The following is a 25,868-nucleotide window of genomic DNA, read 5'->3' on the forward strand; positions in this document are numbered from 1 at the left end:
TTTGCAGTCTGAGCATGCGGCTCGGGGCCGGATCCGGCATTAATGCATTTCAATGGGAAAAAATGGCGGATCCGGCATTCCGGCAAGTGTTCCAGAGTTTTGGACGGAGATAAAACCGTAGCATGCTGCGTATTATCTCCGTCCTGAAAAGGCAAAAAGACTGAACTGAAGACATCCTGATACATCCAGAACGGATTGCTCTACATTCAGAATGCATGGGGATATGACTGATCAGTTCTTTTCCGGTATTGAGCCCCTAGGACAGAACTCTATGCCGGAAAAGAATAACGCTACTGTGAAAGTACCCTTACTAATGTAAAATAACATTAACTTTATTTTTTATTTATTATGTTTTAGACACTTTTGTGCCTTCTTAGAAAAGAGAGTGTAGCTTAAAGGTAAAAAATTCCTCTTAGCAAGACTGCCCTTTACCGGTCCCTCCTCATGACAATTTATTGTCATTTAAAAAAAAAGTAACATAGAATGATAAAGATAGAATATAAAATAATAGAAGAATGTTTAATTATTATGTACTTTGGGCATTTTTTGCGCCCTCCTTGATGAGTAGGCGTGGTTAAATGGAAAGGGCATGGCTTAGCAGAATGGGGCTGGCTGGCACAAGTAAAATCTTCAGAAAAAAGTAAAATAGTTGCTTATCCTTTCACAAATGTAGCGTATGTGTTATTTAGATCGAGGAATATACCAGGAAGATGTTGTACAAAAATGGATTTTTTATTTCCAGTCTTCATAAAAGTTGACAGAAATAATATAGGAAAGTTCATTTGTATTTTACATCCCCCTCCCTTGTCCATGTCATTGTCTCTGTGAGACTGTCTTGTCATCTTCTACAACCCCCCACACCTAACCCTCATGTCTGTCCCTGTCAGTCCATAGATAGCATAGATATGGGACTTGCCTTACACATATAAGTGTTTCGGTGTCTTTGTATATGGAAGTCTACTAATATAGGCCTTGACGTACCCTTAAAGGGGTTGTATTGCTAGAATATGCCATCAAAGTCATATAGTTGTGGGTCCTACTTCTGAGACCTATCTCCAGAACAGGCCCCCCAAAAGTGAAGGAGAGCGCACCACGCTTGTTCTAGAGCGCACCACACATGTGGTTCTATGGCAACACTGGAGATAGCCGAGCCAGCGTTCGGCTATTTTGATCAATCCTATAGAAACGAATAGATAGTGGCTGCGCATGCGCGGCTGCTCTCCGCTCACTTTGGCAGTCACGCAGATACTGTATATGCTGCAGCCCATCAATCACTAGCGGGAGAACCTCATGATTACCACAGGCTCATAACTTTGTATTCTATATTAGGTTATGTTATCCAAATGGCACATTATTTTTTGTGCCATGTGAGCTTGTAGGGGAGCAATCCGTCCCCATATTAGGTGACCCTTCAACAAGGCAGTATAGCGTGATGACATACACTTCATTTTGCTAATTGCTACCCCAAACTCCCAAAAAATCCATACATTACAGTGTAATGTATCTGTTGTGACTTGAGTGGTTTATTTGAATGCATGTCATTATTCTGTATCTGTAGTTTCTTCAGTTTGCTGTAAATGTCGCCGCTATATGATGCAGAACGGGATTCTGTGGTTTAGGGCATTGTTGAGGGCAACCACTGTAACTGCTTCTGCTTATCGGTAATGCTCCCTAGATTATGCCATCTTTGTACCAATTCTGTTTTACTTGTATCCATAAAGTAGGGAGTAGAGTATTTTATTTCCTGCGCATTATTATTGACTGTTTTCAATAGGGTCATTAAGTTAGTCTGCGCCGTACCAGAGACACCATTAGTCTACATGCGTAGACAGCCATTAGCTCATGTTTTTGCCCTGAAATTATTTTACCAGAGAGATTTCTGAGACATTAACCATTATATTGATGGAAGTAGTTAACAATAGTTTGTCTATGCGCAGCATACATTATATATTTTTTTTATAATGGATGAGGAAACTATGAAAATACAATACTGTGGTGCATACAAATACTGTACATTATAAGTAAGCAGTGTTCCCTCTAAAAGAAGCATCGAAAAAAAGAATCACTGTATCTTGCATTGAAATGAATGAGAAACGTAAAAAAAACGTTCTGTACGTTTCTGCGCTTTTCCTGTGTTTTTTTCAGGGCGTTTTTTTAAATGCAGATCTGCGTAAAAACCACCTGCTGAAAATGCAGTTTTGTAATGAATTAAATACCCATTGGTTAAAAAAAAGCTTAAAAAACATTTAATAAAAAGCGCTGAAAAATAAAATCTGTCGTGTGAAAGTAACCTATAAGTTTCTCACCCTAATGTGCCGTTATTATGATAAGCCAGTTCTCCTTTTGCTGCTCCTTCACATTATAGTATTAGCCATTACACAACAAGGCCATTTTACACTGCGCCAATGTCAGTTATGCCTCCCAAGAGAAGCAGCATGGCCATTGGCAAAAGTGAGAGGAGGTAGCTGCAGAAGGACAAATTTAACCCTTAGTGTGCAGTATATACCTCTGTTTTATCATCAAGGGGTACTATTGGAAGGGTATTTAGTAGGCGTATATAATAGCGCACATACGTGTTTTTTTTTCTGTAGCATCTTCACATTACAAACAGTAGGAGTCATACACATACATCATCTGGAGGCCATTTTGCATGCCCGTCCACCATGTTTCTGCAACTAGGCCGCTTAAACACGGCCATATCCGTTTTTCTTAGAAATCGGTGTTGTGCCGTTAATGTGATATTTCCACGCAAAATGTATGAATACATTGACATTTGTGTGCTGCCATTCCCTTGTCAAAGGGTGGGGCCCTACATACTGTGACGCTGGGTTCACACCTGAGCGTTCTGAAAGGAGCGCTCTGTATGCGCGATTGTACCGTACATGTACTTCTTGGGGCGTCGGGCGTTTTACAGCGCGATCGTACGCGCTGTAAAACGCTCAGGTGAGAACCATTCCCATAGGGAATAATTAGTTTCTCCTTGTTGAGCGTTTTACAGCGCGTGTGAACCCAGCCTAAGTCTGTCACAACTGACTGTGTAGGGGCAGGCCTCCATTTATCCATGTCTAGGAGGAATAGCAGAGGAACGGTTTAGAGTTTCATGGGGGATACAGTTACTAAAACAGATATGACAGATCCACTTTAAAATAGCGTTATAATCATCTCACCACTTGCTCCTAATATATCTATTTTCCAAGCAAATTTTTTATTTTTTTGTTAAATTTTCAAAAATTCAAGAAAACATTGTAGTGGCACTGCATCCCTTTCTAAGATTACATGGAAATCCAGTCATTACCACCCACTACAAGTTATGTTTTATGTTTGTAAGACAAAAAGTCCAGATAAGCCCTCTTTCACACAACCGTATGGCTTTTTCAGTGTTTTGCAGTCTGTTTTTCACGAATCCGTTGTTCCGTTCTTTTATTTCCGTTGTGTTTCCGTTTCCTTTCTGTTTTTCCGTATGGCATGTACAGTATACAGTAATTACATAGAAAAAAATCGGGCTGGGCATAACATTTTCAATAGATGGTTCCGCAAAAACGGAACGGATACGGAAGACATACGGATGCATTTCCGTATGTGTTCCTTTTTTTTGCGGACCCATTGACTTGAATAGAGCCACGGAACGTGATTGGCGGGCAATAATAGGACATGTTCTATCCTTCAACTGAACGGAAAAACGGAAATACGGAGTATGTGCAGGACGTCTAAAAAATGGTCGTGTGCAGTAGGCCTAAGAGAAATCTATTTCTGTGCACAATATCAGACGAGGGGAAGATTTACGTTTTTTCTTTTCCTTATCATGACCACACAGAGGAAACTGTTTCCCTATGATTGACTCAGAAAGGCATCCCGTGCTATGACACTTGTCATGCCGAGGCTTGCTCTGCAAGGTTTACGTCTGCAAAGCGTATCTGCGTTGACATAGCATAGCTGAGAATGTGTCCTCTGCAGGGGGTCCGGGCAAATAAAACAAGGCTTAGGACTAGGTGTACTGTGAACAGGGACCTCTCTAGAGCAGATGAAAGAGATCCAAGGGAACGGATGATACTGCTGGGCAAGATACTATACTGAGCAGCTAAGGTGCATTCTGTCTTGAAGATCACAAGAAATCACGCTGTCTTTCGGAGGAGAATAATAATAGCATTGAGGAAAATGCAGGCAGGCTCTGCTACGTGTCGTTATTTTCAGCATAGAACTCGACGGAAACTATAATGATGAGCTTTGGGGAGAGACCAGAGTAGCTGAAGAGGATATTGTGCCCAGAAGAAGCTCCCAGCAACCATTTCTTGTCACTGACTTCAAGCTATACGTGTCAACGTAATGCACTTCTGTCTTGGTAGGCTCAATTCTTCATTGTGTTATTTATATCTGTCTGTCAGATTCCTTTTTCAGTTTACTACCTGTGTAGGAATATATAGATGTAAAAGTATAATACAAAAAAGAGAAGATTAAGGGGCCCACCCCAAGCAACCACTTCAGATCCACCTGCTATTCTGCAAAAGCATCTGACTCAAATATTAAAATGTATTGACCGTCAGTTAACAAGTATAATATATTGGTATTCAGCCACCAGAAATCCTGAATTAAAGTATAATTAAAGGGCTTCTGTCACCCCACTAAACCTTTTTTTTTTTTTTTTGCTTACTTATAATCCCTACACTGCGATTTATGCCTACATAAGCTAATTAATCATTTTGGTCCAGTAGATTTTGTTTAAAACATGCTTTTAAAATATACAAATTACCTTGCTACCAGCAAGTAGGGCGGCTACTTGCTGGTAGCAGCCGCATCCTCCGATCCTAAAGACGCCCCCTCCGCGGCCGTACCTGTCTTCAATCGGCGCAGGCGCACTGAGAGGCGGCCGCTCGCTTGGCCGCTCCATCCTCAATGCACCTGCGCCGATGACGTCACATCTACACCCGGCGCAGGCGCATTGAGGATGGAGCAGCCGAGCGAGGGGCCGCCTCTCAGTGCGCCTGCGCCGATTGAAGACAGGTACGGCCGCGGTGCAGGCGCCAGATTTTGAATGCAAACAGGCAGGGCCAGCAGAGGACGATTCCGTTCCCTGGCCCTGTCAATCACAATGCGGAGGGGGCGTCTTTAGGATCGGAGGATGCGGCTGCTACCAGCAAGTAGCCGCCCTACTTGCTGGTAGCAAGGTAATTTGTATATTTTAAAAGCATGTTTTAAACAAAATCTACAGGACCAAAATGATTAATTAGATTATGTAGGCATAAATCGCAGTGTAGGGATTTTAAGTAAGCAAAAAAAATAAAAAGGTTTAGTGGGGTGACAGAAGCCCTTTAAAATATGCACTTAGGCTACTTTCACACTAGCGGCGCGGACCTCCGGCAGGCTGTTCGGTCAGGTGAACAGCCTGTCGGATCCGTCCTGCCGCTAATGAACGTGTGCCTCCGGACTGCCGCTCCGTCCCCACTGACTATAATGTAGTCAAGTCGAGTCAAGTACCAGCCCAATCTCCAAACCTGCAAAATGAGTGGAACCAAGCCAAATCCACCATGTCCGCCGAGCAGCAGTCCTGGCAGCAATCATCTAGGTTGCTGTAAGCCGGGTCCATGCACTGGGAAAAAGTGACTTAGCTTAGTTTTGCCTGTTGCGTGGACACAGAAAATCCATCACCACATTTCTTACATTACCTAGTAATTTCTTGACCCTGCTGCCCTATTGAATTCACTGCCACATGAAGATAATGGTCGATATGTCCCTACTAATACCATATACTTAATATCTCGGCAGACCGACAAAACGGAAAGCGGCCTGTCTAGTTAGCAACGGTCTTGACTTCATTTAATAATGTAACATTTTATCATGTTTTACTGTAATAATAGATGGAGTATAGGATTAATAGCACGGCCGGGGTGTGGAAAGTTTCCGCTCAGTAACAAGGTCCCGGTGTTTGAAAATGAAGAGCTTTGGTGTTTGCAGGAGGCAGCCATGTCCTGTTGTCCTCTTTGAAAAGAAAGTCATTAAAATAGGTTCCAGAGCATAATTGTGTCTTACCATTATTCTGGCAGGTGCACTGACGACAGGTAGCTGGCTTGTACTCAGGAAGAATAGCCGGAGAGTTAGATACATGGGCTATGATCTTCTTATGAATATGCGCACTATATAAATCCTAAGATCTGCTCTTACAATGAAATTACTTTTTTTTTTAGGTTAATGGCATGTCAGAGGTAAAATAATATATACCGGTATGTAACTTTTTCTCACTGGAATGGCAGGATAATTATAATGTGTGCTATTTACACTGTGGTCCCATAACTTTACGGTGAACACATCCAGCGAATGCGCGGCTGCTCGGCTATTTTCGGCAGTCCCATAGAAATGAATAGAGGGCGGCCGTGCATATGTGGCTGCTCTCCGCTCACTTCAGGAGTCCCGTTCTGGAGAGAAGTGCGGGTACCAGAGGTGGGACCCACACCTATCGGACATTGCGATATGCCACCAATGTCTCAGACATCATTAATATCCACAGTCTTCAAAGTGCCTCCGCTTGTGCTTTCAGTGTCCGTAGTCAGGCTGAGGATGCTGAACGTGTTAAAAACTTGTAAGCAAAGGCACCTTGAGGACTGTTTGTCGATGTAAATGATGTTTTAATAAAGGAACATTTTACTTCTGAACTGTTGCTGGACTAACATTCTGTTTTCTGAACAGTGCATTATACCTATTTTCGTGCTAGTGTGAATGTGACCTATGACGTATGTTTATTTAATGCGGTTTTACTGCACACAGTAATTGGCCAAACTTTACCAATGCTGTCTTTCATCACCTTGTTTCACAATATGTGCACTCGTTTTATCAGTATATAAAAATCATCAATATAATATAACTAGCTGAAGGACTCCACCCCTTAACACTGATCCCCCCACAGTGCCCCATCTCCTGAAAATGGGACCTTCCACAGCAGCCCACACCCTTAACTTTGACCTTCACAGCAGCCTGCCCCTTTAACAGTGGGTTCCACAGCACCTCACCTCCTTGACAATGACCTCCACAGGGGCCCGCCCCTTAATAGTGACCTCTACAGCACCTGTCCCTTAACACTGACCATAGGTTACAGTCCCCTTAACTGACCTCCACCATTCCCGACCCTTCTTACAGAGACCTCCACAGTGACTGCCCCTTTAACAGTGACCTCCACAGTACCCCGCTCCCTTAACAGTGACCTCTACTGTACCCTGCTGCCTTAACAGTGACCTCACAGAGCTCTGTTCCCTTACAATGTGACCTCCACAACACCCCGTCTCCTTAACAGTAACCTCTACAGCACCCCGCCCCTTAACACTGACCTCCATAGCGGACCGTCCCCTTAGCTGTGACCTCAACCGTTCCCTGCCCCCTTAATAGAGACCTCCACAGCGCCCGTCCCTTTAACAGTGACCTCCACAGCATGTCGCCCCCTTAACAGTGACCTCCATAGCGGCCGCCCCTTTATTAGTGACCTCCACAGTACTCCATCTCCTTAACAGGGATTTCCACAACACCCTGTCCCCTTAACAGTGACCTCTACAGCAATCTGCCACTTAACACTGACCTCCATAGCGAACTGGCCCCTTAACTGTGACCTCCACAGCAACCTGCCCCTAGGGTGGCCAGAGGTTGGGTTCTTGGCCAGACAGTCCGGCTTTCATACTCCCTGTCCAGGGATGTCCTTTTGAACAGCTTACTGTCAGACAGCACTGTGCTGAGTGTGACCTGCAGGGAGAAAGTCACCCTCCCTTCCACCCATGCAGCTGACAGAAGTTGATTTTTACCTTCTTTTTTCATCCCCATCGGCAGAGTGGGAGTGGGTGTGGCCTAATCAGGTAAGGGGCGTGGTTTAGTTGGACCTGGGGCAAGTTTTGTAGGAGGCGTGTCCCTTGCTGCACTGCTGGCCAATCGCAGCGCACAGCTCATAGCCTGGCTATGAGCTGTGCGCTGCGATTGGCCAGCAGTGCAGCAAGGGACACGCCTCCTACAAAAAATCAGTCAGAGGGAGCGCAGACACCGGAGCCTATACCGGGCGAACGGAGGGGCGCCCAGGCATACTAGTAAGTGCAGGGGGACCCCTGGGCACCGCTCTGCCCACTGATCTAGTTAGTTTTTAGTTTGTACAGTAGTGAAAGGTCCTCTTTAAGGGTTACAAGGTTGTTAGCAAACTGTTAAGAAGTGATAAGGTGATATATTATATTTGGTAGACTTGATAGGTATGTTAGCATCCAATAGATATAGTAGATATTACTTCAAAGTATCGCTCACCTTCCTCTCGCTGTTAGTCAGGGTTAGTAGGTATTACTGCCCACCGCTACTCCGTGGCGTCCCACGTGTGCAGCTGGGTACATGGAAATGTTATTCTTTACCTCTCTCTTGGAGAATCGAGGGTCGCCGGAGCCCTGTCTGCCGGTTCTGCCGCTCTGTGCTGTTCGCGTTGAGCGTCTCACGTGATTCCGTGGTTTGAAGTTCAAGATTGTTACGTGTGCTGGCACTACGTCTGCGATCTTGCGCTTGCGATCCTACCATCAATAAGACATCGGGAGGAACATTCTATGGTGGTGTCTGTATACAGATTTTGTTAGATTATGTTACAGTCGTTTCTACTAAATATCCATAATTGTGAAGTGGTGGGAGTAGTCCACAATTGTGGGTCTAAAGCCAAATGTGTTTCGGAGTACACCTTGCTCCTTCCTCAGTGGTTACCTGCTGATTCGTAGTCTCCCTTTTTATAGTCATCTAGGACAAGTGGTTGTTCCGAAAATCTGGAATCGTGGTTATTACCAAAACACGTATTGGATCAGCGGATTATGCATTAATATCTCTTTCCTTTTGTAATCTTACAGATTTAGTTTATATGTTGTGTATATCATGTATATTTGCAACTTCTCCCCCCCAAAAAAAAAAAACCTATGCGTTTTTGGTGTGATTCTGGTGTGTTTTTCCATGGTATTGCGATTTTCTTGTAGAGAAATGTCATTTACATCCTTTGTGTGTAGTTCTATAAGGTGAACTTCCATTTGAGGTCTATTTGTAGGATAATGGAGGTAATTACACAATTTTTTCAGTGTATATCCTAGTTCAAACGATAAGATTGTTGTTTTATATATAGCATACATAGTCTATGGTGAGAACCATAATGGCAACAATACAAATAAGCATATATAGTATATGGTGAGAACCAAAATGGCGACAATACAAATAAGCATATATAGTATATAGTGAGAACCAAAATGGCGACAATACAAATAAATAATATGATAAAAACATGCACAGGAATGTAATAAAATGTAATAAATAACCAGATTGAATGAAAACTAGAATGCAATAAAAATACAATTACAAATAAGAATTGAATAAAGATGCAATAAAAACAAAAGTGGCGGAGTGCATACGAATCGTGGGGAAGTAGGAACTAGTAGATGGTTCTAAACATTTTTGTTTCTAGACAATATTCTAGATAGGTGGAAGCCTTCCTCCAAGAGGAGATCGAAGCGCTGGTAACACAGCTTGGCATCCAATTTCCTGTCAGGGGAAGGCAGCCCACATCGTATTGTATCTGGTTCAACATGAATAAAATAGAAACGTAGTTGGAGAATATTGAAAGGTAGTAAGAAACGTAGTTGGGAAGCTGGGGGCCTTCCTCCAAGGGGAGATCGGAGCGCTGATAGAACAGCCAGGCATCCGATTTCCCATCAGGGGAAGGCGGCCTAGGTCCCTAGGTATCTGGAAAAGCAAAAACCTGAAGATCAGATGATCCCGCCTTTGGCTGGGCTCCATAAGAATACAGTGTAAGTCTCATAGACCCCAATGCTAATCCATTGGTGTCTATGAGAGAAGCAATCTAGCGATTGCTTATTTAAGTTCACTATGGGAACTATTAAAAACTGTAAAAAAATATATATATATATTTTTTAAAACGATAAAAAATATAAAAATTTAAATCACCGCCTTAAAATGGATAAACAATAAAAAAATACACAAAATGGGCATTGCCCATATGGCAAATGGTAAAATAGGGGGAAAAAAGACAAAATGGTTGACTCGCCCTTTTTTTCGTCACTTTAGCTCCCACAACATTTTTTATAAAAAAAGAGCATGTCAGTTTTACAGCATAGTGAATATTGTAAAAAGAAAACCCATAGAACTGTGGCAGTATTGTCTTTTTTAATTTCAGCTTCCAGCTACATCCTATGCAATATTAAATGGTGCCTTTATAAAGTACAACGAAACAAGCAAAATGAAAATGAAAAAACGGAAAATCAGCATCAAGGGGTTAATAAATTCACCTTTTGAATCTAAAATAAACTTTTTCTACTTGCCCTTTTTTAGGCACCTAAGTAGCTACACATTTATTTGCATAGTTTATACAGAGTATAAGTAGTTAACTTTTGGATTTCACTGGCACATTATAAAATACCTAATATTTAAGAAAAGCCTGTGCTTGTGCTTTCATTTTTCAGAAGTGCGCCTTTCTTCTTACCTGTAAGCTTATTAAGTGTACTCCAGTCATTCACAGCTTAGAAGGACTGAAAACGTAAGACAGTAATTTGAATTGAGGTGGATAACAATACTGGGATTTGTGAAAAAGACACAGCCTGTAGCACGGTCTCTGCATTTTTTCTTGTAAACTCTTTCTTGGCATATGCACATCATCTTAAAAATATCCTTTCATATGTGAAATGTATAGTGTTTTTATATCACAAAAAAAAAATTATGCGCCATGGTGACTTCCGAGAAAAATAGAAAATTAGAACCCAGAGGTCATTCCCTTGCAGTGCTACTTGCTACACTCCCTTTCCTCCTGCTATGTGTCTCATTACAGTACGCTGCATTGTGATACATAAATACAAGGTGAGTCAAAAGTTGCAGGACACCTTTTTATTTCAATGAAATATCTGAATACCCCAGCAAGTAATGGGTGAGGGGGCCTATCTTTTAGGCTATGTCTGGAACATGCCCACCATCTTGAAAGCCACCATATTGGATCAAGGGCAATTTTTTTCAATAGAAAGGGGGTCATGAAGCATATCAAAGAATACAATCATTTTCCCATAATTCGATTGCTGCAACCAGATTTGCAGTATTCCTTTGTCGCGAACCAGTAGGTGTGAACCCACTGTGCCACGTGTTGTCTAAGTGAACCCTTCTATCTTCACGTACCTCTGATGGTGGGGATAGATTTTCCCGAGAGGAACACCAGATCACTACCTCTTGAGGAGGATAGGCACACGAGGCAGCTGGTGCAGGCGGACCAGGAGGTTCCTGAGAAAGGTACCAGAGGTACAGGCGTTGTCAGCAGGCAACCCGGAGCAACAGTGCAGGACCGAAGGATAAGGCAGAGGTGAAGTCAGACAGGCAATAGATCAGGGCAGGCAGCACAGGTACAGATCAGGCAATCCGGATCGGCAACAGGAGAGGCAAGGCAAGCAGGCAGGGATCAAACAGGTAGCAGAGTCCAGGAACACAAGTATGAGTCAGGAACACAAGTGGATATCAGGAACCTTAGCAGGACACAAGGACCTTGACACTGAGGAATCTGGGAAGGGAGCTGAGCCACTTATCTATGTGCAGGAGGGCTAGGATTGGTTGGCGAGGTCACATGATCCAACCCATGAAACACAGGAAGTGAAGCTTTGGCCTCCATGCCCAGCAGAGCTTAGGGCGCTCTGGCTGGCGTGGGCACAAGGTAAGCTGGAACTCACTAACTCTGGTCCCCACCCTTCCTGCAGGAAGTGGGACAATCCCACTCCACCACAGAGGGGGGTTAGAATGGAATGGGAAGCTCCATTCTACCTAATTGTTGCTCTGCCGTGTTTGCTGTCACCTGCTAGTGAACCAGGTACATTACATTTGAACATAACAGTTACATTAGAAATAGGAATGCACCGTGTAGTGGACCTGAAATAAATATACAAGATGACATTATATTAGCCCGTTAGAGATAGTAGCGGGGTGAAAAAGTGGTAATGCCACTCTGGGGCGTTGCAAATGTCAAGACATACAGATTTACAAATTTGAAGAATTTCGAGTTATAACTGTGTGGATTGCCAAAAACACCAGAAAACATTCACAAAGCACAATGTAGTGAAATAAGCATCATAGAGATCAAATCATTTCTTCATGTCTTCCAAAAAGTTCAGTCCTTGACCCATCAGTCCACAAAATATTATCCCAAAACGGGGGTCATCTATTTTTTTATTGTTTGCAAATGCGAAACACGCCTTTGGGTTCTTTTTGGTTATCAGTGGTTTGCGCCTTGCAACTCTCCCATAGATACTATTGTACCCAGTGTCTTTCTTAATTGTGGAATTGTCTACATAGACCTTAATTGAGGTAATCGAAGACTGCAGTCTTTAGATGATTGGATACTTTTGTGACCTCCTGGATGATTTGTCAATCTAAGTTTTGGGAGGCAGGCCGCTCCGGGGAAGATTCACCACTGTTCCAAGTTTTCTCCATTTGTGGATAATGACTCTCACTGTGGTTTGCTGGAGTCCTAGCAATGGTTTTGTAACCCTTTCCAGACTGGTAGATTCCACTGACTTTTTTTCACATTTGTCTTTGAATCTCTTTAGACATCATGTGCTGCTTTTTGAGACCTTATAGTTTGCTTCACATTGCCAGACAGGTTCTAATAAAGTAATGTTTAGACCTAAATGGCCTGTAATCATTCTTTGCAATGGCTAATGAAATTGAACTCAATTGTCAGCTGAATTTGGTTAACTGGTTTATTTATCTATTTCACTCGGGAGCTTGTACCGAGTTACAAACTACGGGTGTCCTTTGTGGCTATATTAGGTGGCCACTGTTTTCCATTTCCCTTTGGGACAGCCTTGGTCTTTTTTGTTTTTCTGGTTTATTTAGTAGCCAAGGGGACAAATACTTTTTCACATAGGGAACAGTAGGGCAGAACACAATTTTTGAATGTTGGTTGCCTTTATCTAATATTAAAAGTAGGTTGATCAGCTGAAACATTTAACTTGGACAAATATGCAAAACTATAAGAGATTGTGAAGGGAACAAATACTTTTTCACATTACTGTACTGGTTCCATAATACCATGTAATAATCATATTATAGTGATCTGGAGGTTGCATGTGACTAGTCCCAAGTGACCATTGAGAACAATGCAACTATAAGTTTCTTTTGAGCTTTTTTGAATACCACCAGGAAGGGATGCAAAATGGATCAGGCTAGTAGAAGGAGCTAAACATAGTATTAGATTAGATCATGAAGGATAATGCTGTATTACTGAAAAGGTGATTTCAAATTAGAAAAAAAAGTCCTCCTCTTAACATACCAGAGAAATGGGACATGCTTGTCCAGGATCTTATGTCGTTCTGTCCCTCCTGTATGACCACACCATAATGCTGCAGCAAAATATTGTTTTTCCTTCTCTCCCAGTTGCTGTGCTCTGTTGCTATGCAACACAGTGCTTACTCCGATGCTGCGTCTAATGATGTCATCACCAACTGCTTTTTAACTCCAGCCAGGTCTCTCACTCATCGTCTGATCATTAGTTTGCAGGCAGACATTGGGGATGGGGGGATTTATTAACACTGGTCTTTCTTATGCCAGTCTTATTAATAAAAAAATAAAATATGCTGGCATCTGATGTACCAGACAATTAACTTTATGCCAGCAGGGATCTTTCATACATTTCTGATGCAATTGCAGCTACCCCTTGAGGAGCCGGAGCGGAGGATGAGAGTGGTAGTGGCTCTGACTATAGAATGTGTCACAGTTTCTCTCAGGCGTTGCTCCCTTAGGCAGCTGCAGTAAGAGGAAGGTTCACCCTTTCTTCCCTTGGGGCACTCCCTGTAGTAGGGGCTCCTGTCTGATGGTAGATTTGGACCCCCTTGATGTTAGTGGTTGTACGGGTTCCTAGCAGGAGGTGTAGTAGTGCAATGGCCAGAGTATGGTGTGGTAGGAGTCAGGAAACCAGGCCAGAGGTAGAAGAATCCATTTCTCTTTTTCTTGAGTGCAACATAGGAGTTGTAGTACATCCAACAATAATCTGTACACAGTGCAAATCCTTTTCCCAGATGGCGAGGTGTGAAGTTTGGCAAAGTGGCAAGTAATGCCACTCTTAGTATGCTATTTTGCTAAAGTCTCTCTCGCTTGAATCTCTGGCTAGCAGCTGTAATCTGGCAATTGTGGCTGTAGTGTCCACATGGATGTGGTTAAGGATGATGGGTGTCTAAATGGTTGTCCCTCACAAGCAGCAAAATCTTTAATAGCTGAAATCCTGACTCCTATGCTTTAGCCATACAGATTTCAAATTCTTGTCTTTCCCTCTCTCTTGCTCTTTCAGTAGCAGAAGTAGTAACTCTTTCAGAGAACTGTTAGTCATTGGACTCTGAGGCCTAAGGAGCAGGAGCACAAGACTTGCTTTTTCTCTCCTTACTCACTGACTAGACTAGAACTCCCCCTCTAGACAAGAAGTCAGACCAGCCCACTCGTGCCACAAGGCTGGTGAGGGTGTCCAAAATTAAAATTAGAAAATTAAAGCATTTTGCCACGGAATGCAACTTGTACAGAAATTTGTGACTTCTCTATGCCAGAAAACTGTAGACTTTTAATAAATGACCCCATTGCCCTTATTCTTTGGATTGTTGTTATTGTATGTATTTACTGGTTATGACTCCTGGAGTGAACCCTGACTCTGTCTTTGCTCCTTCTGGATTTTCACAAACTGGTTTTGATCTATGGCTCTATTTGACTATGCTTCACTTTTGGCATGTTTGCCGCACCCTACAACCAGTGATACTCTGAGGACTACAGTCAGGGACATATCCAACAAGATAAGTCCATGGTGAAGAATAGATAAATCCCTTAGACTCCACACCTTACTTTAGTCAGTGCCAGATCAGTTGTAGCCTCAAGGTCTCAATTTCAAGGTATATCAGCCTAACAAGAAATGTGTATATCACATACAAATGACAGATAGTACAGTTTGCATATTTTGTTTGAGATATTTCAATTCATTTTCAGATTATTATATATTATTGTAAATTACTGTGTGTAGTCTGGAAAGCTCAATTTCATGACGTTGCATTTCAAGGGCCTGCTTCTATCAAACAGCATTTTACTTTCAAGTTATCTTTGTCACTTACAGCACCACTTGTCATCACTTCAGTGTGACAGATGTTTTCTATAAGCATCATTATAGCAGTGTTATCACCAATGTGATTTATTTCAGGCAAAACAAGAAACTTTAAAGTAATGCAACCACATAATACAGAGGACATCACATTTTGCTCAGCATCAAACACTGCTCCCTATTACAAATGGCATGTTGAAGACCTCATTAAGATAGGGACATATACAAAGTCTGCTCAAAGCATAATACACAAGATGTACTGAAATGGCAAATAGTAGCAAATACCATAGGCCAAGTAGTAAGAGTACTACTAAATGTCAGTTTGAGAAAGGAATAACCACACAGAGACCTGTTTGTAACGGCTTTGACAACTCTTGATGTGAAGAAATAAAAAACAAATGGAGTTTAAAAATCAAGTATGTGAAACGAGGCAGAAGAAAAAAAAAAAGTTGTGTGGGAATTTAGCTGCTCATTTGATTTACTTGAACAGGTCCAGAGAACACAGACTTAGTGCTCAACCGGCATTCTGGAAAATAATCAACGTCCTCCATGTCAGAAGCTTTTGACTGTTATTCCTACCTCAAGAGACTAGAAGTAAAAGACTATGTGCAAGAGGCTATCCAGCAACATAAAAAGTTATTTTAGATAAGCAGAGGAATGGGCAGACATAGCAAATTTAACTACTGACGTAACAGGGTTTTTTTTCTGCTTGGTTTATTTATTAAAGTATTCTTGAGACATAATGCACTTTTCTGTTTCAAGAGAGGTATTACACATGGTCTGACTTTTCCTTCTGTGTCCAATTTATCTGAATGTACTTGCTGCAGAAACAACCAAGAACAGATCTTCCACATGTGAGAGTACTCAAACAGGAACACTTTGTCTGCACACATACCTCATTCCTGGATGCTCTGGATGGAAGCGATACATTAACAATACTGCAGAAAATGTATTGCAAGGCAGGAACACATCTATTGCTTTATTCATGTACTTTAACTGGACATAGCAAAGCTCAAAATGGGCTCCCCTTTAGGATGCTGGGTTTAGTCAACAAGGACAGAATGGTCTGTTGTTTGTTCCCCTTCAGTGACACCCTCTCAGTAAGAGAGTACTGCACAGGCTTGTGCACCCAATAGAAGAGGGGATGGGACTACTGGGTCTTGGGCACTCTATTCAAGAGCCCATAGTATGGGCTGTACATCTGAACAGGGGCATACATACATAATATAAAAGAAACCAAGTCGATCCACAATTAGAAAATGAAAACATGGCACTCACCATAAAAAGCCTTCTTGTATATAATCCAAACTGTACAAAAAAATAGGACGGGAGGAAATAGCAGGAGAGCAAAGACACTTTCTCAAGGCTGGCATAACATCAAGCATAATATCCATCCATGTATTAAAGTATAAACAGTTAGTCAGCTTTATTAAAAAATGTCCCAATTGTCCTGAATTTTTCTTTTGTAATATACTTTATTAAAGGATTTTGCCGTTTTTCCAGCATAATAGTCAAGAAAAAGAACCCTCAAAGAAGAGGGGAAAGTATTAAAACTTAACTTTTACTAATTTCCCCTCTTCTGTGAGGGTTCTTTTTCTTGAATTATAGCTGGGCTGAGTATTTTGGGCGTCACACTACATCGTCCCCTTTGTGCTATCTAGCATAATAGGCACCTGAAGTTCAGGTGTCTATCAAGCTTTAGAATCTTTACTTTCGTACACTATGGGTGTACGTGTGTACATAATGCACTGTGGGGCCACACCGAGGGCTGCTCCTGCCTGGCCCTCATCCTGGCATAGCACATTGGTACCTTGTACCTTGAAAGCTCTCAAGTGCATGAATTTAACCAAGATCGACGGGGGGCACAGGCAGGACCACCGCTTGCTGCAGCTTTGATGTGGAATACATACACCACTGACGTATACTGATTCCAAAGAGTGATATTTTGCTAGGGAAACTGTAAAATCCTTTAATAGAGTATATTAGAAAATTTAGTTTTAGTCAGTTTGATAGTTTAGCAACTCTTTAACCGAAAGATACAGGGGAGGAGAGGACCTTGCCTATGCTTACAGTTTGGGAGGGAGATGTCTTGGAAGCACTTACTCCCCTTCTTGATGATATCATGGTTAGCTGTTGGTTAGTTTATTTTCTACCAATGTTTGCTTCTGATTTTATTTGAGATTGTGATCTTTTTATTAAATGTGTGTTTTATATTTCTAAAGATTTAACTATTATAGATTAAAATAAATGTAAAATGGTCCATGTATTTATGACATCTTGAATTGGATTACAAACTATCAACTTTGTTGCGACTGGTAAAGCTTTGCGGAAACAGTCACCTCTGTAGGGTGGCTAGTTGGGTTTGGTTGTTAAATTACTATATGATTGGTTGACAGGGACAGCTAACTAAGGGAGGGGGAGCTTTACATATAGACACAGACTGATCAGAAGACAGAGCTACTGCTCATATGGCTAACAGAGATTTTCAGTGTTTTTCTGACTTGGTGTCACTTATGAAGGGCAAAAAAAAAGAAAGAGCAGAGCAGACAGACAAGTTCTATACAATATGGGTTATGCCTCTGTGCACTTATTGGCATGCCAAAATCCCTTGTCTCGAGAAAGAACATCTTTTTCGTCCTGCATGATGGGTGGGATGAAGTGATCTATGTGTTCTCATATAAAACTAGTCACATTTCTGCCAGTACCTGCTCTAAATCACCAAAATGAGACTGTGTTATGTGCCAAAGATATAGACTTACAAGGCATGGAAGGCATCACACTGCATAAATTGACTGATACTCAGCGAAATGCCCCTATTCTTGCTTTAATGAACAGATATGAATATTTCTCAATCAGCAAAATTAGGAAGAAAGCCTGTCTGATTGGACATTATTGATAGGGATTGAGCAGTCCAATCATAACCTGCAGAAGAATGGCCTCATTTAGAGTGTAGTTGTGTAGATCCTCGTATAGAGCCTTAACACTTCAAATTAAAATACTATAGTAATATATTCAGTAACTCATTAGGATAATAAAAAGAGATGCCCAAAATGATAGGATTCCTTACATTGAAAGAATAATTGCCTTTAAGAGATCTGAGTGGGCAAGATATATTATCACAATATGGCATCTGGTGTACAGAAAATTAAAGAGAACCAGTCACATTGAACATGGCGTCTGAGCTTTAGGCAGCATGTTATAGAGCAGAAGGAGCTGAGCACATTTATGGAAGAGTCTGTAAACTTGTAATTTATACATTTAAATTCCTGCTCATTCTGGCTTTGTCATCAAGGAGGCGGTCCTATCACTGATTGACAGTTGTCTCTGTATACACAGTCATAGAGGGGAGGCTGTCAATCACTGATAGGTCCTCCTCCTTCACTTCAAAGCCCAAATTCAGTATGGATATAAATGTATAACTTGCAGGTTTTACTAAATCTTTTTCTACAAAACTACATATCAATCTGCTCAGCTCCTACTGCTCTATAACACGCTGACTGAAGCTTACACTGAATTTTTATGGTGACAGGTTCGCTTTAATATAATGACAACGCAGTCTCAAATACAATATATAGTAAAAAAAAAAAATCACTCACCTCATCCACTTGCACATGCGGAGGCAGTAGCTCCTCTCTTGATTGAAAAGGACCTGCGCTAAACATGATGACATCACTGCGTTCGCCGATCATGATCACATGGTGATGTCATCACTCTAAGCGCAGGTCCTTTTCAATCAAGAGAGGAGCGACTGCCTCTGCACGTGCAAGTGGATGAGATGAATGATTTTAATATTTTTTTTTTGCTAAAAAGATACATTACAACTGGGCCACTATGGGAGGCATTATTACTGCTGGGGCCACTATGGGGGACATTATGGGCCACCATGGGGAACATTATTACTGCTGGGGCCACTATGTCAGACATTATTACTTTTAACCATTTTGCACTAGTGTACCTGAATTAGGCCGTTAGACGGATGCAATCCTCTCTAAATGGCTGATAAAAACAGTTCCATTGATTTCAATGAGGTCTGTCAGGCCCTGAAAATGGCCAAAATAGGACATGTCCAATTTTTTGACAGCCGCTATTCCCTGACCGTTAAAAAAATGGCCATGTGAATAGCTCCATAGACTGCAATGGTTCTGAAAACAGCCATCGTCGTGTGCATGTAGTCTCATGCAATATATATATATATATATATATATATATATATAAGCAACCCCTTTATTGTCAAGGTTTAACAGGAAAAGTTGTGTGGGGCAGGTGAGCATGTGGCTATGTTTATTATTTTACTATTTCAGGAAGCTTTGGAGCCATTTTCCTAACTACAGAAAAACAAAAAAATCTTCAATCAATATGCATAAAAAGTTAAATAACTATAAATTCTATGCTTCATATTGAACTGCATAGTCCAGAGCTGCATTCATACTTCTGCTGGTCGCTATTGAAACAAGGGAGCAAGTAATATATTGTATCTATAACGATACATATACTGTTCAGGTATGTCAGAAGGCATTCATTTTGCCCATCTTTCTCATTTGCAAATGGGCACAGACTTGCAAACTGTTGGAAACCTGTAAAATATTGATAGCTATTTGCAGTGTCATCAGTTCAGAACAATTATTCTTCAGCCATCATTCACAGATTTTGAAGACAATCTTTATTGTGCAAAAATCTTTTGACAGTCGACTTATATTCACAATGGAAAAATAAGCACTGAAAAATGTTGTCCTTAATTGTTTTCTACGCTAGATTTTCTAAAAGCTCAGGTATGCTTTTAAGCAATTAACCAGGAGCTTCACGCTGTAGATGTACTAAATGGGCAAAGCTGAGAAATGCATTGTGACAACTTGCTATGCACAAGAGGGATCAGGCAGAAGGCAGTGGAGTGAATTGATCTGCAATATTGATACATTTTTCCGGCTGTGTAATGACTATGTCCTGTTGTGTTTTTGGATATGTCTCTTTCAAGGGTGGTTAACAGTGAAAGAAATTTAAAAAAGTGAAAGGATTCAGGCCATTTTGAAAGCGAGATGCAATGGAAAACTCCCACAAACAGTTTTAAATGACATGGGTAACAATGTAAGGAAACCATCATTTCCCGTTCTCTTTTTGGCTGGAAAGAGGGTATCTGCTGGATATACAGTACTGGAAAACTGTTCACTGCAGGGAAGATTTACTATTGAAAATGTGCCAGTAATTTTTGGTACAATATGCACTAAAAATAAAATAAAATAGAACTGTCATAAATGCAGTGCAAAGCATGTATCAAGCGTTCTAAACGTTTTAAACCTAGTTTATAACTGACAGATCTCAATAGCGGAAAGGAATAGCACAAGTGTGAAAGTAGCCTTAGGGCTTGTTCACACAAACGTGCCATGTCTTGGGGTCCGCAGATTGCGGATCCGCAAAACACGGATGCACCCGTGTGCCTTCTGCAATTTGTGGAACGGGACGGATGGCCGTTTATAGAAATGCCTATTCTTATCCGCAAAACGGACAAATAGGATAATTTTTGCGGGCCCACGGAACGGAGCAACGGATGCGGACAGCACGCGGAGTGCTATCCGCATCTTTTGCGGCCCCATTGAAGTAAATGGGTCCGCACTCGAACAGCAAAAAATGCAGCTCGGGTGTGGAACCAAACCACGGTTGTGTAAATGAGCCCTTAGACTGGACAGTCTGAAGATACACAAACTTTATCATCCAGCATCAGCCACTATGATATAACTGGTACAGTTTATACTGTACTTGTCTTACTATTAGCATGAGTACATCAGCCCCAGAGAGCCTGTAATCATACATTTGGCCACTGTGACTCCACAGTATATAGGGGCCTGACCTATTAGTGATCTTCACCCCCCCCCCCCCCCCTTCAATATAGACACCTGGGAATTGGTAGAGGTCGGCTTGATCATACTGCCTTAGGGTGCCTTTACACACGGCAGATTTTGTGGTAGAAAATTCTGCGACTGAAAATCAGTTCCATTCAACTTAATGGGGCTGCTGCATAAACTGACAAAATGTGCCACGTGAAGGCACCCTTAGGTTAGGGCTACACCTAGGTTTTGCTGCAGTGATCTATCGCAAGAGATAAATTGTTGGGAAATCAAAGCTAAGGGGGAAATGTATTAACACACAATTTTTGCTCTCATTTTTTTGGAGTGTCTGTCATGGGTTGCCTTTAGATTTTTCTGTCTAAAGTCTAATCATATTTATTACAAAGTTTCCATCACTTTGTACGCCACCAGTGGCCTGCAGTACACTTGCAACTTTTTGTAGCAAAATGTGCAATGATATATCTGGCTAAAAATTTAGCCCCAATCTCCCTCACACACACAAAAAACATCGTCTCTGGTAGTAAATGTAAACTACTGGTCATTGCACAAAACATCTTAAAAGTGGTGCAAATATTTCATAAATTTATCTCAAATGCTTAATCCACTAACAAAACAGGCGAAAACACTCCACTATTCTGGTTACAGCACATTTGATACATGACCTTCTAAATGTTTCATCATGTTTTCACAGTGTGTAATCTCTAGTGATTAGAGTTGAGCGAACACCTGGATGTTCGGGTTCGAGAAGTTCGGCCGAACATCCCGGAAATGTTCGGGTTCGGGATCCGAACCCGATCCGAACTTCGTCCCGAACCCGAACCCCATTGAAGTCAATGGGGACCCGAACTTTTCGGCACTAAAAAGGCTGTAAAACAGCCCAGGAAAGAGCTAGAGGGCTGCAAAAGGCAGCAACATGTAGGTAAATCCCCTGCAAACAAATGTGGATAGGGAAATGAATTAAAATAAAAATTAAATAAATAAAAATTAACCAAAATCAATTGGAGAGAGGTTCCATAGCAGAGAATCTGGCTTCCCGTCACCCACCACTGGAACAGTCCATTCTCAGATATTTAGGCCCCGGCACCCAGGCAGAGGAGAGAGGTCCCGTAACAGAGAATCTGTCTTCATGTCAGCAGAGAATTAGTCTGCATGTCATAGCAGAGAATGAGGCTTCACGTCAGCCACCACTGCAACAGTCCATTGGCATATATTTAGGCCTAGCACACAGGCAGAGGAGGGAGGTCCCGTAACAGAGAATCTGTCTTCATGTCAGCAGAGAATTAGTCTGCATGTCATAGCAGAGAATGAGGCTTCACGTCAGCCACCACTGCAACAGTCCATTGGCATATATTTAGGCCCAGCACACACACAGGCAGAGGAGAGAGGTCCCGTAACAGAGAATCTGGCTTCATGTCAGCAGAGAATCAGTCTGCATGTCATAGCAGAGAATGAGGCTTCACGTCACCCACCACTGCAACAGTCCATTGGCATATATTTAGGCCCAGCACACACACAGGCAGAGGAGAGAGGTCCCGTAACAGAGAATCTGGCTTCATGTCAGCAGAGAATCAGTCTGCATGTCATAGCAGAGAATGAGGCTTCACGTCACCCACCACTGCAACAGTCCATTGGCATATATTTAGGCCTAGCACACAGGCAGAGCAGAGAGGTCCCGTAACAGACAATCTGGCTTCATGTCAGCAGAGAATCAGTCTGCATGTCATAGCAGAGAATGAGGCTTCACGTCACCCACCACTGCAACAGTCCATTGGCATATATTTAGGCCTAGCACACAGGCAGAGCAGAGAGGTCCCGTAACAGACAATCTGGCTTCATGACAGCAGAGAATTAGTCTGCATGTCATAGCAGAGAATGAGGCTTCACGTCAGCCACCACTGCAACAGTCCATTGGCATATATTTAGGCCCAGCACCCAGGCAGAGGAGAGAGGTCCCGTAACAGACAATCTGGCTTCATGTCAGCAGAGAATTAGTCTGCATGTCATAGCAGAGAATCAGGCTTCACGTCAGCCACCACTGCAACAGTCCATTGTCATAAATTTAGGCCCAGCACCCAGGCAGAGGAGAGAGGTCCCGTAACAGACAATCTGGCTTCATGTCAGCAGAGAATTAGTCTGCATGTCATAGCAGAGAATGAGGCTTCACGTCAGCCACCACTGCAACAGTCCATTGGCATATATTTAGGCCTAGCACACAGGCAGAGCAGAGAGGTCCCGTAACAGACAATCTGGCTTCATGACAGCAGAGAATTAGTCTGCATGTCATAGCAGAGAATGAGGCTTCACGTCAGCCACCACTGCAACAGTCCATTGGCATATATTTAGGCCCAGCACCCAGGCAGAGGAGAGAGGTCCCGTAACAGACAATCTGGCTTCATGTCAGCAGAGAATTAGTCTGCATGTCATAGCAGAGAATCAGGCTTCACGTCAGCCACCACTGCAACAGTCCATTGTCATAAATTTAGGCCCAGCACCCAGGCAGAGGAGAGAGGTCCCGTAACAGACAATCTGGCTTCATGTCAGCAGAGAATTAGTCTGCATGTCATAGCAGAGAATGAGGCTTCACGTCAGCCACCACTGCAACAGTCCATTGGCATATATTTAGGCCTAGCACACAGGCAGAGCAGAGAGGTCCCGTAACAGACAATCTGGCTTCATGACAGCAGAGAATCAGTCTGCATGTCATAGCAGAGAATCAGGCTTCACGTCAGCCACCACTGCAACAGTCCATGGTCATAAATTTAGGCCCAGCACCCAGGCAGAGGAGAGAGGTCCCGTAACAGAGAATCTGGCTTCATGTCAGCAGAGAATCAGTCTTCATATCATAGCAGAGAATCAGGCTTCACGTCACCCACCACTGTAAGAGTCAATTTTCATAAATTTAGGCCCAGAACCCAGGCAGAGGAGAAAGGTCCCGTAACAGACAATCTGGCTTCATGTCAGCAGAGAATCAGTCTTCATATCATAGCCTAGAATCAGGCTTCACGTCACCCACCACTGTAAGAGTCAATTTTCATAAATTTAGGCCCAGAACCCAGGCAGAGGAGAAAGGTCCCGTAACAGACAATCTGGCTTCATGTCAGCAGAGAATCAGTCTTCATATCATAGCAGAGAATCAGGCTTCACGTCACCCACCACTGCAACAGTCAATTGTCATAAATTTAGGCCCAGCACCCAGGCAGAGGAGAGAGCTCCCGTAACAGAGGATCTGGCTTCATGTCAGCAGAGAATCAGTCTGCATGTCATAGCAGAGAATGAGGCTTCACGTCACCCACCACTGCAACAGTCCATTGGCATATATTTAGGCCTAGCACACAGGCAGAGCAGAGAGGTCCCGTAACAGACAATCTGGCTTCATGTCAGCAGAGAATCAGTCTGCATGTCATAGCAGAGAATGAGGCTTCACGTCACCCACCACTGCAACAGTCCATTGGCATATATTTAGGCCTAGCACACAGGCAGAGCAGAGAGGTCCCGTAACAGACAATCTGGCTTCATGACAGCAGAGAATCAGTCTGCATGTCATAGCAGAGAATGAGGCTTCACGTCACCCACCACTGCAACAGTCCATTGGCATATATTTAGGCCTAGCACACAGGCAGAGCAGAGAGGTCCCGTAACAGACAATCTGGCTTCATGTCAGCAGAGAATCAGTCTGCATGTCATAGCAGAGAATGAGGCTTCACGTCACCCACCACTGCAACAGTCCATTGGCATATATTTAGGCCTAGCACACAGGCAGAGCAGAGAGGTCCCGTAACAGACGATCTGGCTTCATGTCAGCAGAGAATCAGTCTGCATGTCATAGCAGAGAATCAGGCTTCACGTCAGCCACCACTGCAACAGTCCATGGTCATAAATTTAGGCCCAGCACCCAGGCAGAGGAGAGAGGTCCCGTAACAGACAATCTGGCTTCATGTCAGCAGAGAATTAGTCTGCATGTCATAGCAGAGAATCAGGCTTCATGTCAGCCACCACTGCAACAGTCCATTGGCATATATTTAGGCCTAGCACACAGGCAGAGGAGAGGTTCATTCAACTTTGGGTAGCATCGCAATATAATGGTAAAATGAAAATAAAAATAGGATTGAATGAGGAAGTGCCCTGGAGTCCAATAATATATGGTTATGGGGAGGTAGTTAATGTCTAATCTGGACAAGGGACGGACAGGTCCTGTGGGATCCATGCCTGGTTCATTTTTATGAACGTCAGCTTGTCCACATTGGCTGTAGACAGGCGGCTGCGTTTGTCTGTAATGACGCCCCCTGCCGTGCTGAATACACGTTCAGACAAAACGCTGGCTGCCGGGCAGGCCAGCACCTCCAAGGCATAAAAGGCTAGCTCTGGCCACGTGGACAATTTAGAGACCCAGAAGTTGAATGGGGCCGAACCATCAGTCAGTACGTGGAGGGGTGTGCACACGTACTGTTCCACCATGTTAGTGAAATGTTGCCTCCTGCTAACACGTTGCGTATCAGGTGGTGGTGCAGTTAGCTGTGGCGTGTTGACAAAAGTTTTCCACATCTCTGCCATGCTAACCCTGCCCTCAGAGGAGCTGGCCGTGACACAGCTGCCTTGGCGACCTCTTGCTCCTCCTCTGCCTTGGCCTTGGGCTTCCACTTGTTCCCCTGTGACATTTGGGAATGCTCTCAGTAGCGCGTCTACCAACGTGCGCTTGTACTCGCGCATCTTCCTATCACGCTCCAGTGCAGGAAGTAAGGTGGGCACATTGTCTTTGTAGCGTGGATCCAGCAGGGTGGCAACCCAGTAGTCCGCACAGGTTAAAATGTGGGCAACTCTGCTGTCGTTGCGCAGGCACTGCAGCATGTAGTCGCTCATGTGTGCCAGGCTGCCCAGGGGTAAGGACAAGCTGTCCTCTGTGGGAGGCGTATCGTCATCGTCCTGCCTTT

At 42.9% G+C, this 25,868-nt stretch overlaps 1 protein-coding gene across 4 annotated transcripts in view; it reads left to right on the forward strand.

Annotated features, from left to right (window-relative positions):
* Positions 1 to 25,868, forward strand: part of ADGRB2 (adhesion G protein-coupled receptor B2) — a 509,181-nt gene that overhangs the window by 41,576 nt on the left and 441,737 nt on the right. For 2 of the 4 annotated variants that reach the window (XM_044285129.1, XM_044285130.1), the window contains exon 1: positions 4,027 to 4,339. The exons of the other annotated variants lie outside the window; for them this stretch is intronic. The gene's annotated coding sequence lies outside the window, so the exon portion shown is untranslated. Of the gene's footprint in view, positions 1 to 4,026; positions 4,340 to 25,868 lie in introns of those variants that run through there. 4 annotated transcript variants of the gene reach the window in all.

The sequence above is a fragment of the Bufo gargarizans genome, chromosome 3, assembly GCF_014858855.1.
Source record: "Bufo gargarizans isolate SCDJY-AF-19 chromosome 3, ASM1485885v1, whole genome shotgun sequence".
NCBI lineage: Eukaryota > Metazoa > Chordata > Amphibia > Anura > Bufonidae > Bufo > Bufo gargarizans.